The sequence below is a fragment of the Solanum pennellii genome, chromosome 9 (assembly GCF_001406875.1).
Source record: "Solanum pennellii chromosome 9, SPENNV200".
NCBI lineage: Eukaryota > Viridiplantae > Streptophyta > Magnoliopsida > Solanales > Solanaceae > Solanum > Solanum pennellii.
The window spans coordinates 51912789-51925108 of NC_028645.1; the positions used below are offsets into that span (position 1 = coordinate 51912789).

The window sequence follows — 12320 nt, forward strand, 5'->3', positions numbered from 1 at the left end:
CAAAATTCTATTTTTGAGATTCAAAGTAATAATTATTTTACCATTATTTTATGATATTATTATGACTTAATGCTACTATTATTGTTATTAGTCTTATGGTCGTTACATTTTTCTATAGAATTAGTAATAAACTACTTTTTAATCTCTCTTTTGTATTAATCTTATTTAAAGTTTCTTACTTATTAAATTAGTTAGAAGTTAATATTTTTCTTAATCATTTGTGAAAAGTTATAAATCTAGTATTTTATTTGTACATAGTAATTATATGTTGTATTAGTTATAGTATTAGAAGCTGAAAATGACTAATTCAAAAAATATAAAGATGGCCCATTATCTGTCCAAAATATGGCCCAAAGAAACCTTCACATAAGTCCATTAGCTAATTCGAACCAACCTCTATCAGCACATTTCGTAGCTAGGGTTTTGAAACACAAACCACCCCTCTCCCTCTTCTTCAATTATTTGACACAACATTTATACTTCATCAGGCATTGTGGACCTTGTCATGCCTTTTTGGTGAAACAAATTTCACCTTTACTATCCTTGACAGATGTCTATTTTCAAAATGTTGGCAAAGCTTCACAAATTTTTGATTAATTCGAAGAAAAACTCATACAAACTAAGTCAAATTTGACAAAATATGATGAGCTTTGGTTGAACTTCAAACGTTCAAATTTTTAAGATTTTCATTTGACCAATTTAGAAGTTCAAAAATGATTTTCCCTCTCAACAAATGCAGAACCCTAATTTTCCCTACAGATACTTGCAACCAAAGTCCATTTCATGTTTTGGGAGGCTGCCATAGTCCTCTCAAAACAACCATTTAGTCATTGTCTCTAACCTCTTAACAAACAATTTTTTACTAGCCCTTTAGTTGGTTTTGTGTGTTTTCTCGGACCATAACAGATACTAATTTCACTTGATCTACTATTTTTCTTGTTTTTCGAGACAACTTGGAGTCCGGAGTCCATCGAATTTAAGATCAACCACCTATGTCTCAAGTTCAATACCCTATAGAAGGTAATCATTTTACTTTTTCCTCTGTGTTGTTTGGTATGAATAGTGAATTTTATTCTATTTAGTCATGATAACCAGAATTAAATTTAACTAAGTTCTATTTGAGATCTTTGCAGTTTAATATTTCCTACACATTGTGCACCTTCTATCTAGAACATATGTTAGCATTAGAAGTAGATATTCATATGGAATATGTTAATGATTTTGTATTAGAGTCTGTTTTATATTTTAAAAAAATTTGGAGAAGTTTCCTATTGGCGCTATTTTGGTAAGATATATTTATGTATACTAGGTGTTGTTTTATTTTAATTAAAATGTATAAGCATTATGATCAAGGCTTTACTCTCCGTGCTTAGCTATTGAATATGAGTGCTATAGCCCTTTTATTATATCAATTATGTGTATATGTTCATTTTGTCTTTATAGTTTAAGTAACAAGAGTTAGTACTGTATAAAATCTGAAGGTTTATGCTTAAGTTTTCACTTTAGTCTACTATGTAGTTAAAACAAGTTGTGATTTGATCAGTTTATCGTTGTTGCTTCAAATTTTGTTCCAAATTGTAAATATATCTTGTCCAATGCTTGTATTTTGTTTCTCGGATAATATTTTGTGCAGTGACTTACAGAAAAACGTCGAGCCTAAAACTAAGAGTTGTTAGGCACAATATGATGGAATTGAACAAAAATATTACGAATATTACAAGACTTAGGAACTTTATACTTTAAACTCTAGAGTTACCGGTGAAAATTTATATAATTGTATTATTTTGTCGAAATGTACCGAAATTCTATTATTATAACTGTTAACAAAGATATATTTTAGTTTGCATTATTGTGAGTATTACCATAGATTTGTATATCGAGATATTTTCACATACATGACTATCTCTCTCCCTGTCTCCCTTGCCTTTTTCCTATTTTAGTGTTTTTTAGCAAAAAAAATGAATGTATCTAGGTGTCTCTTCCACATATATGATGCATAACCATTAATTAATCGTAAAGTAAATAATATTTTGAGTGGATATATGATAAAAAAATTTATATAATACTGGCGTATGTCTAATTACTTAAGTATTCTAATTTTAAAAAAAATATAAATAAATTGGACCAAGCCCATTATATTTAATCTGATTAAATCAAGGATCCAAACAATTAGATCAAATAGGAAAGTAATAAGTGCCTATGTGAGCGTATGGGTTCAAGTTATTTTTTTTCATTATTGGAATTGTTTAGATTTGGAAAATATGCTACTCCATTAGATAAAACACTTAATTACTTTGATTTCACAAATTAGAATTTCTTAATAGGAATTTCTTTTGGAATGAGATTTCCATGGTTTATCATATTTAATCACAAATAAACAGAAGATAATCACACAATATATTTTTGAGAAAAATTTCTACAGTTTCGTTGAACTAAATAAAATATAATTGAAAGCAATTAAAGTCTAATAATGAAATAGCAAATGTACAGAAGCTGACTAGTATTTAATTGATGTATGCATAACCTGATCGAAGAATAAATAGAAGGGAATTAGAGGAGGAAGAGTAATAAACAGAAAGAGATAGGGAATTTTTACAAGAGAGAATTTAGAAGAGATGAGAAAAATACAACTTTTCATGTAAACCCACTTTCCCATGTCAAGGTCGTTATAATAGTCTTAATTTCCCTGGTGTCGTGGTTGAATCCTAGCCCTTGCTATTCATTAAACTTATTTTAATCTCAAACTCTCAATTTAAATGAAAGGAAATTAGTCTCCCTTACTTTACACTACTTTATCTGTCTACAACTACATTTTTATTTCTTCTATATTTGACTTCTTAATTCATAACAAAGTTATTCTAATATACTCAGTTTTGTACGATATTTCGTTTTTACAGTTATGTATACTCTACGCTGTTATTATAAGTGTCACCTTCATTTATAAACTGTCAAATACATGGATAGGAGGAGTTAGGCTAATATCAGTATTGCCCTCACCCTATTGTTGATATGGATCCTTTCATATATGATCTACACTGTTTTCCTATTAGCAGTCATATTTTTAGTTTTAGTTACTACTTGGTTTTCTTGTGCCAATAGTCTTTCGAGAACAACTGTTATATCTCAGAAAGGTAGTTATAAGGTTGGCGTGTACTTTACCCTTTGTATACCACACTTTGTGAAAGTCTATTGGATTATTTGTTGTATGTAGGTCTTAACATGACACACACAAAACATCTACAAAAGCTGCTCTTATTTATTTTTAAACGCCTTAGCTTTACGAAAGATGAATACCCTTTTTTAATGAAGATAGATCTACAAACAACAATTCTAAATGTGTTTTAGAGGTTTGAATTGAGTTTTATCTTAGAAAATTAATTTAGAAAATGTTGTACAACTAACTCTTCCCTATAGTTCATTTGTGTTTTTGCCCTGAAATGAATTTTACTTCTTTCATTAGTCATTCCTTCTTTATTGTGTAGCTTGATTGTATGTCATATTTATTGATCTTACAGAATGTGAAAATTTTGATCAATATCATGTCATTTTCTCTCTCAATGGACTCTTATCTTTCACCCAATTTTACTATTTTTGTTAGCAATAAATACATGTATCTATATGTCTCTTTCTAAATATATTATAGAAAACTATTAATCTGTGGTAACATACATAGTTTTCGAAAGTATATATAATAATAGTATATAATAGTGGAGTATGTCTAATTATTTAATTAGACAAATTAGATAACATATTTACCAAAATTAGACCAAATTCAACAAATTTACCTTTATTAGAACGAGGATCAAAATAATTAGATTCAATAGGAAACTAATAAATGCAAGAACATGTTAAAAAGAGTCCCATCTGATAATACTCATATTATTTTTCCCCATGCAAGATTTCGTACACTTTGCAATCTCAAAAGAGGGGAAAGTGGATGACGGTGTTCAAGTTGTTCATCTTTGGTAAGTTTTTGCTTTTTACATATCCTTATTAATAATTCACTTGACTATATATTTCTTAATTACAAGCTCGAGAGAAAGAGAGACAAAAAAAGTATTGAGATTATCATTAACACAGGGGTTGAAAGTGTCAAAAAAGTAATTGGGTTGAAAATAGAAATAGATTTTGTACTCTTTTAAGATATTTATATATATGTATTTGTGTGAAACGTATAAAATATATTATCATTTTTAATCCTATTACTTTATGTCGCTTCATTGTTGATACTTTAAGGACTTTCAAAAATCTCTTTCTCTCGAGATTATAATCAATAAATCTACAATCATGTAAATTCGTAATAATTATTTAAGAATATTATCTACATAAAATGATTGAATTTTTCAACATTTTTCTTCTTTTCTGTTCTCTTTTTGTTACATACATAAAGAGATTTGAAAAAGAATCATTTTTCTCTCAAATATTATTTTTTTTACTGAATGAGGAGTGATTGTAATCATTGCAGAACATGGAAAGAAAAATTATATTGGACATAGTTTCAAATGATTTGATTGAAAAATGGTCCTTTGAAAACCCTTTTTAGGTATATATTACAAAGAGAATAGCAACGAAGAAAAAAGTTGAAAAATGCAATACTTTTATGAATATAATATTCTTATTTAGTTTATTAAGATTTTGGCTTCCTCTAGGTTTGTCGACTATAAACCCGAGAGAAAGAGATACTTGAAAGTCTGTAAAGTATAAACAATAAGGCGGCAAAAACTATTAGGGTTAAAAATGACAATATATTTTATAGATTTCTCACAAATACGTATGAGTACTCAACAAATATAAAATATTGAATGGTCAACAAATTTCTTGGAATATTATAAAATCTATTGTCTTTTTCAATCCAAGTACATTTTTGCCACTTTCAACAATTGTGTTATAGATACTCTCAATACTTTTAAGTATCTCTTTCTCTCGAATTTATAGTCAAAAATTGTACAGTCAAGTAAATTCTTAACAACTTAATATCAAAAACTATTTTCATCTTCAAAGGACTAAATTTTTCAACTTTTTCCTTCATCTGTATTCTGTTTCTATTGGTCAAACACAAACTTCTTCTCGCAAAAATATATTTTTTAGAAAAAACAGTACTAAAAAGATATTATTAAATAAGTTTAATTTTAGAAGTTTGGAAAAAAGAGTAATTAATCACGCTAATTCTAAAACCCTTATTTTTGAGAATCAGTTATTGTTTCCTCAAGTTTGTTCATCTGTTCTCCTCCTTAAATGGTGACAAGACATACAAAAAAAATTTGCGTACGGCAGTGGCCAACTAACAACAATGTGTGGGTTTTAAATATTTAAATGTCACATCACCTAAGGGTGTGTCGTAATGGTCAATGAAATTGTTGATAACCCTAAGGTCTCACTAAAAAAACACTAAGTGATTTTTTCCATTATTTTAGCCTAGGTGCACGTAGTTCCCTGATAATTGTAGTTGGCGGGAGGTTGCAAAAGTAATGCCCTTTACAACTGTTAAGTCCTACTTTGTTCAAAACATAGTCGTTGTCTTTGAGAGAAAGATATTGTTGACATATTTGATAAATTTTTGACATGAATGGCTTGGTATTAATACATCGTAACAAAGATGTGAAGACAAAGAGTCAAGGACTCTTCGCATATTGAGGAAAAAACCAGTCGTGGATTAGCCAAATGTTTGCTCAAAATCATGATTGAGCACCTCTTCTATAAATATATAGAATTAGCAAGGACACATTAAGAAAAGATAACCAAATTAACTAAAAAAGTAATCCAACAAATCCAATATTTCATCAAAGACATAAAAACTATGCGCTAAAACAAACTGACATACCACGTAATCCAAACCTGATATGTGATAATATGTTACTGATACTGATTTAAGGGTAAAAAATAAACATATTATGGGTTCTTATAGATTTTAATTGCTCGTCCCCATAACCTATTGTTATCTGATGTTTTTTATCTGATCAAGTTTTCTTGTTGAACATTATACATGAACCTTGACTAAAAGATGAAATTATAGTTCATACCCTAGAAAATTTCTAAAAGTTTTAGGAATGAACTAGAAGTTTATGTAAGTATTACATGTCAAAGTGGTTGAATTGGGACGGCAGAAATTACTGCAATTAGTGATACACTATTCCTCACAAATTGGTGCAAAGAATTTATGAATGACATTCCCTTGGGGAAGACGACTTACTAGTGTTCAAGTGCATCGGAGCCTTAAAATTTGATGTTTCTGTTTTCAATAGTCAAAGCTCGTGCGAGAAAAAAAGTTCATTTTATGAAAAAAAAAGTAAGCGTGCAGACATTGCATGTGAAAGCATGGTAAATACGCCTATAAAAGTAAGCAACGATATAACTAATGGAGTGTCTGAGGCTTGAGTTGCTAAAGAAAGTTGGAATGCCAACTCTTTGTTCTGATTTTTTTTGTAGTTAAAAATGTCATTATTCATGAACAGAGAAATAGTGAAAATGTTGTATATCATTAATGACATTACTGAATACAAAAGAAAATAAAAATAAGAACAAAGATTTGGTGTTGCAACTTTCTTCAACAAATCAAGTCTTAGACACACAAGTAGTTAAAGAAAGTTGCAATGCCAACTCACACAAGATTTTACTATCCAACACTATAATTTCAAAACTTAAGGCACCAATGTACTTAAAGATGAGTAAGTTATTTTCCTTAAGGGGATGAATGTTCAAAAATTATTTCCATCCATTTTAAAGGAATAACGTGTCGCAAATAGTAGATGATTGTACCTTGAAAGTGAGCTACTTGGTCATGTAAAACTTACATAATCTTCTAGCTTATCCCTCAATACTTTAGCAATTTTCTGGGGTATGACCTGCAATTTCATTATTTCTAGCTAAGGTAAATTTTATGTACAACAAGAAGACTAGCTAAGATAGCAATTTCAAAAAAATTTCATTATGAGGGAATCTTCTATTATAAAAAGATATCAGACATAAATTATTCTTTTGTGACATGAAAGGCATGTTCTCATATAGTGAAACAAAGACATGAAGACAAAGTTTAGGACTATTCTAAACTAAGACAAAAACAAGTTCTGAATTAGCCAAACATGCTTGCTTTGAGCACCTTTTCTATCAATATAGCATTAGCACACACACATTATGATAAGACAAGTAGATTAACTAAAAAAGTAATCCAAAGATCCAGTATAACAGTAAGCTCATTAAAACTATGGTCTATGAGAATTCTTGATTTCTCGGGTAATAATAGTATATTTAAAAGAGAAATTCCCAAATTGTATTTCCTCATAAATTTCTTTATCTGCCTAAATCTCGATGAAATATACTGAAACATAAGATTGTGTGTTTATTTTCTCCACTAGCAAGGTTTAAAACACACACATCAAATGCTTTAAAGAGGTTATCGATAAAAAGGTTTCTCCAACTACCAGCTAGTGCACCACTGTAAGGGTCCTTATTCCGTTACTCAACATAGGCACAGTGACGGAAAAAGGTTGGCATGAATGAATTTTTGAAGGGTCAACGTGCGGGTGGAATCAATCATTTATAATGTGGGTGAACTCAGCTATGTGAGGGTTTAAAAAGGTGTCTAAGGCAGCAATAGACTCGTTATCCTAACAAGTGAGTCCTTTTTATTTGTTTTGATTATGAATAAAAAGGTTGGGTTTTCCCGTATATATTGTGTGAATTTTAATATTAAGCTTCGAAAAATAATCTAAGGCAGAAAGAAAGAACCCGTTATTAAAGTTTAGGCAGATTAGGCTTCGAAAGGGATGAGTTGATTTGGACTTGACTTCCGCACATTGGGCTACCCTTTTGCTCTGAATGAAGGTGGAGTAGTCTTTCCATGTGACAATTTAGTATCAAAGCGTTACATATATTATTTCGATGGCTATTGGAATTGTTGAACTATGGGAGAGGATAGAACGTTTGAAAATGTTGTTTTGTGGGACGAACGATGGGAAGGACTTGGTTAATCTAGTCACTTGAATTCAAAGGGTGAATGTAAAATTTACCTTGACCAAATAGGCCGTGAACGAAAAATTTGAAATGTCAGAAGCAGACTATGCTGCTAAACACAAAATAGCCCAAACGGAAATGGAAATGATCCGCAAAGAGAATTAAGATTTGTGTGGTCATGTTCTTCTTCTACGTCGAGGGTTGAAAGGGAATATTAACCTCATAAGGTTGAAGGTACCAATACCTTTGGGTTATAATTGTGTTAGGAGTTCTAAGGAAGCAGAGAACTTTCTTTGGAATTTAAAAACTACTTCAAGGAAGCAAAGGTTCCGGATGGTGAAAAAGTGTCAATCACAACAATGTACTTAAGTTAAGAGGACAAGGTTTGGTGGAGAACAAGGGTTGCTAAAGCTGAAAGCTCATATCTACCACTGATTGAAACGTGGGAAATGTTGAAGAAATAATTGAATACTCAATTACTTCCTAGCAATTCGTCTTGGTTGGGAAGGGATATACTACAGGGATTGAAACAAAGAAGCATGATGAGGGTTTATATCAAGGAATTTTCATCCTTAATGCTCAATATAAGCAACATGGTTGAGGAAGACAAGTTGCACTACTTCATGAGCGAGTTGAAGGGAAGGGAACAAAGAGTTGAGGAGGAGAAGGAGAAGGGGGAGGAGAAGAAGGAGGAGGTGGAGGTGGGAGCTGGAGGAGGAGGAGAAGATGGAGGTAGAGTTGGAGGTTGAGGTGGAGGAGGTGGAGGAGGAGGAGAAGAGGAAGGAGAAGGAGAATAAGAAGGAGAAGGAGAAGGAAGTCCATATGTGTTCAATTTCAAGGTTCAATTCTTCTATTGAAGCTTAGAATTGGGATTTTTTGTTAAGGTATTGAGAGTTTAATCCATGGGTAGCTTAATCTATGGAGTCCTCTCAGAACCTTTAATTTCAAAAGATAGAAATCTCCAAAAGTTAGTGTTTGATTCAAAAGACATGGTTTCCTTTCAAAGTTTATTTTAATGCTTGAATTGAGTTTTACTAAGCATGAATTGATTATTTCCTATGAGTTTTATGATGTATCCCCAAGAACCCATGAAATTCCCATGTTTCTCATAGTTGATGATATGATGTGGGTTTTGTTTCTGAAAGAGGTATTTTATGGATTTATGCATGATTTGATAGAATAACAAAAATTACAATGAAATAAATGTGTAATGCGTGAATTTTAGATGCATTTATTGAAAGTAGATTGTGAACCTTGAAAGGGTAAAGTGTAAGATTATGTACGCTTTTATGAAATTTATGTAAATACTTTAAGGACAGTTTCTGAGTGAAGTGTAAATGATTGTGTTATTTTTGTTGTTTTGATTGAAAGGGAATTATCTTTAACACACAACGAACATGATGTGAAAGGTTTTTCTCACATAATAAAGATCTAGGGTTGAATGTCTTTCTCACCTAATTGAATGTAATACTCACATGTAGACATGTATAGTAAAAGGTTTTTCTCACGCATTATATAATGAGTTATCCTAATGAACTATATTGGGTTCATTGTCAAGGATACCCCTTCATGAGACGTGAAACAAGTTATGACTTAATAAGTACTCTGTGGGATTTATGCTTAGCACTAAGTGAATGCTCTATTAAGATGGAAGATCCCCCGCTAGAAAGGCTGGGTTTCAAGAAGCAATCTCCTGAAATGGAAGCTGCCCCATTACAAAGGTCAGGCTTTTAGTAACAATCTCCTTATCCAATAAACTATGTGCCCTCGTAGAATATTTAACTAGTGGAATCCACATAAGATAACAAACCAAGGTTCTACCTTAGCCAAGAAGGACAATCCTTTTCAATGTGGGTAACACCGGGTTATAATGTTATAGCTCACGCGGTCTCATGTCGGTTAAGGTCATTTCCCACAACGATAAGACTAATAATGAACTAAGACATGCTTAAGGAAGTATCACTTAAATGTTCAAAAGTTATAAATATGATGTTTGCTTATGTTGACTATGATTGTTATGAATTATGATTTCTAACTATCTCTCATATGATGTTCAAGCTTCTTAAATTGCATGTCATGAAATGAAATTCCTCTTTTGCATTTTCAAGTGTTTTTATGGATGGCTACCATACTTAGTGCATTTTTATGCTAACACCTACTTTTGCCTACACTTTTCCCAACATTAGGGTCCCGCACTAGAGGTAATCTTACTTGTGGCTAGAGCTTGGATTTGACTATTCCTGAGCTTGGTGAGTCCTCATGTTTCAAGGATGGATTTCCTTACGTCTAGTTTCTTTCATGTACTTTCCCTTTTTGGACATGGTGTATTAGTTCGGCCCTATTTCATTAATTGTAATATATGTCTATAATGATATAAAGTGCCTACACTTTCGCTTTCTTGAATGAAAATAATTTTAGACTTGAAATATTATTTTACTTAAATTGTTCTATTGCTTATTCTATGAGGACTAAATGTCTTGTATGGAGTTATTCAGGGTTCTATATGCCTTGTTACATCATCTAGGGGGTAACCCTTGGGTCGTGGATTATAGCTCATACTGAATGATTGTCAATTGAAGAATCTCCCAGACATACTTTACTTTGTATTTTTACATACAAACTGATTTATTATTTCATTTTTAAGTCATTGAGTTGCTATCTACCATTTTAAATGCTTTTATTTATATGGCATTATTTTTCATTGCTTTATACTGAATTGAGTTGAGGTTTGGTTGAGTCGAGATGAGGTTACTTGTTTTTACAATTCTAGTTCAAGCTTATGTCATGCTTAAGATATACCCATACATGCTTGTACATTCTATGTATTGATGCCGTTTATCCTACATCTTTTATGACACAAATAGAGAAAATCAGGATCTGCGACTGGCACTCCGTTGATCCTGTCATGTTCCAAGTTGTTTGGTGAGACTCCTTGCTTATAAAATATACCTAATTTATGTTTAATCATTCGAGTTTTGTTATTAGTACTCCGTCAGTCTTATCCTGATGTCCATCTAAGTTAGTAGATGATTCATAGTTAGACATTAGTAGTTCTTTATTCCTTTCCATTTCTTTTCTTATATGTTGAAACTTGAGTTGCCTTTGTATGCTGTTGAATGTTTTATTTCTAAAATATTCCGAGTTTTCATTTAGAGAAAGTGATTAAAGTTACTTTTGAGTTCTTTTAAATGTTAAGTAAACCTTCCGTGGATAGTTGATGTAGGGCAAGGATTCACTTGAGGCCAAAAATGATTCTCGAGTGTCAACCACGTTCAGGGTATAGGCTTAGGTCATGACACCTTCAAGATGGAAAATTATCAAAATAATATTAAGAAAATATATGTTTAAAAGAAAAGGAATAAGAATATATTTATTTGAAAAAGACATTTTTATCCATAAGTAATAATAAGGGCACTTCTATAGTATGCATATTATTGGATAATACATATAAAAATAAATTGATTGATGAAATATTAATTAAAATATTATATTTCATCAGTCTAACAACGATTGTCTACTATTGAATTGATACAGAGATTAAGAAGTAGCAAATGATAGGAGTAACTTTACCAAATCAACCTTATTATATATAAGTCATCTAAATATTAAAAAATAAATAGTATATAGTAGAAGCGTTAAATTATACACAACAAAGTAAATTCACTACAACAAATTTGATTATGAATGATACATGACTTCGTCATTTAAAAATCATATGTTGTAGCTAAAGATCTTGCGTGACGAAAAATAATTTTTCACTCAGTCGTAACTTAATGTGTAACGTCTCGCTAATTGAAATAACTAAGAAGGAGTTAATAATTGGGAAAAATTATTTTTGGAAAGAATGATAATCTGTAAATATTGTTATGTTAAAATAGGTTGAGGTTTTGGTCAACATCAAACGATTATAACTCCAACATCAACATGATTTAGGTTGTTTCTAGATATCTTAGGGAAGATCTTTGAATAATCTTTCCAATGCCGCCGAGTTTGTGCATTTCCAAGTTTATATGAGTGAGTTATACCCATTTGAAGTTGGGCTGTTCAAATCAAAATTAGATCAGTTCAGTCAATTGAAAATTCATGCTAGGGCTTGGAGAAAAAAGAGAAAGGAGGAGAAAATCTCAAGATCGCTAAGATTTTTTGATTTGGTTATGGATTTAGCCAAGGATTTAACGCAACAAGACATGTGACACTTTCATAGTGTTGGGTTCATTCACCCATGCGCCAAACATGTTTAGCTCAGTGAAATTCGTTCTAAAAAGGTTCATTCTAAAAAGGTTAAAGGTTTTGATGTTCTTGATATGTATTCTTGAATTGGGTTGAATTGACAAGTCTCTGTGATATTTACGTCGATTTTTAAAGTTATT

At 31.1% G+C, this 12320-nt stretch overlaps 1 long non-coding RNA gene across 1 annotated transcript; it reads left to right on the forward strand.

Moving 5' to 3' along the window:
• The first annotated feature begins 379 nt into the window (after positions 1-379).
• Positions 380-10388, forward strand: LOC107029816. Its single transcript, XR_001458081.2, has 3 exons — positions 380-1020; positions 3899-3965; positions 10137-10388. It is a non-coding gene; the product is annotated as an uncharacterized LOC107029816 (long non-coding RNA).
• The last annotated feature ends 1932 nt before the right edge of the window (positions 10389-12320 follow it).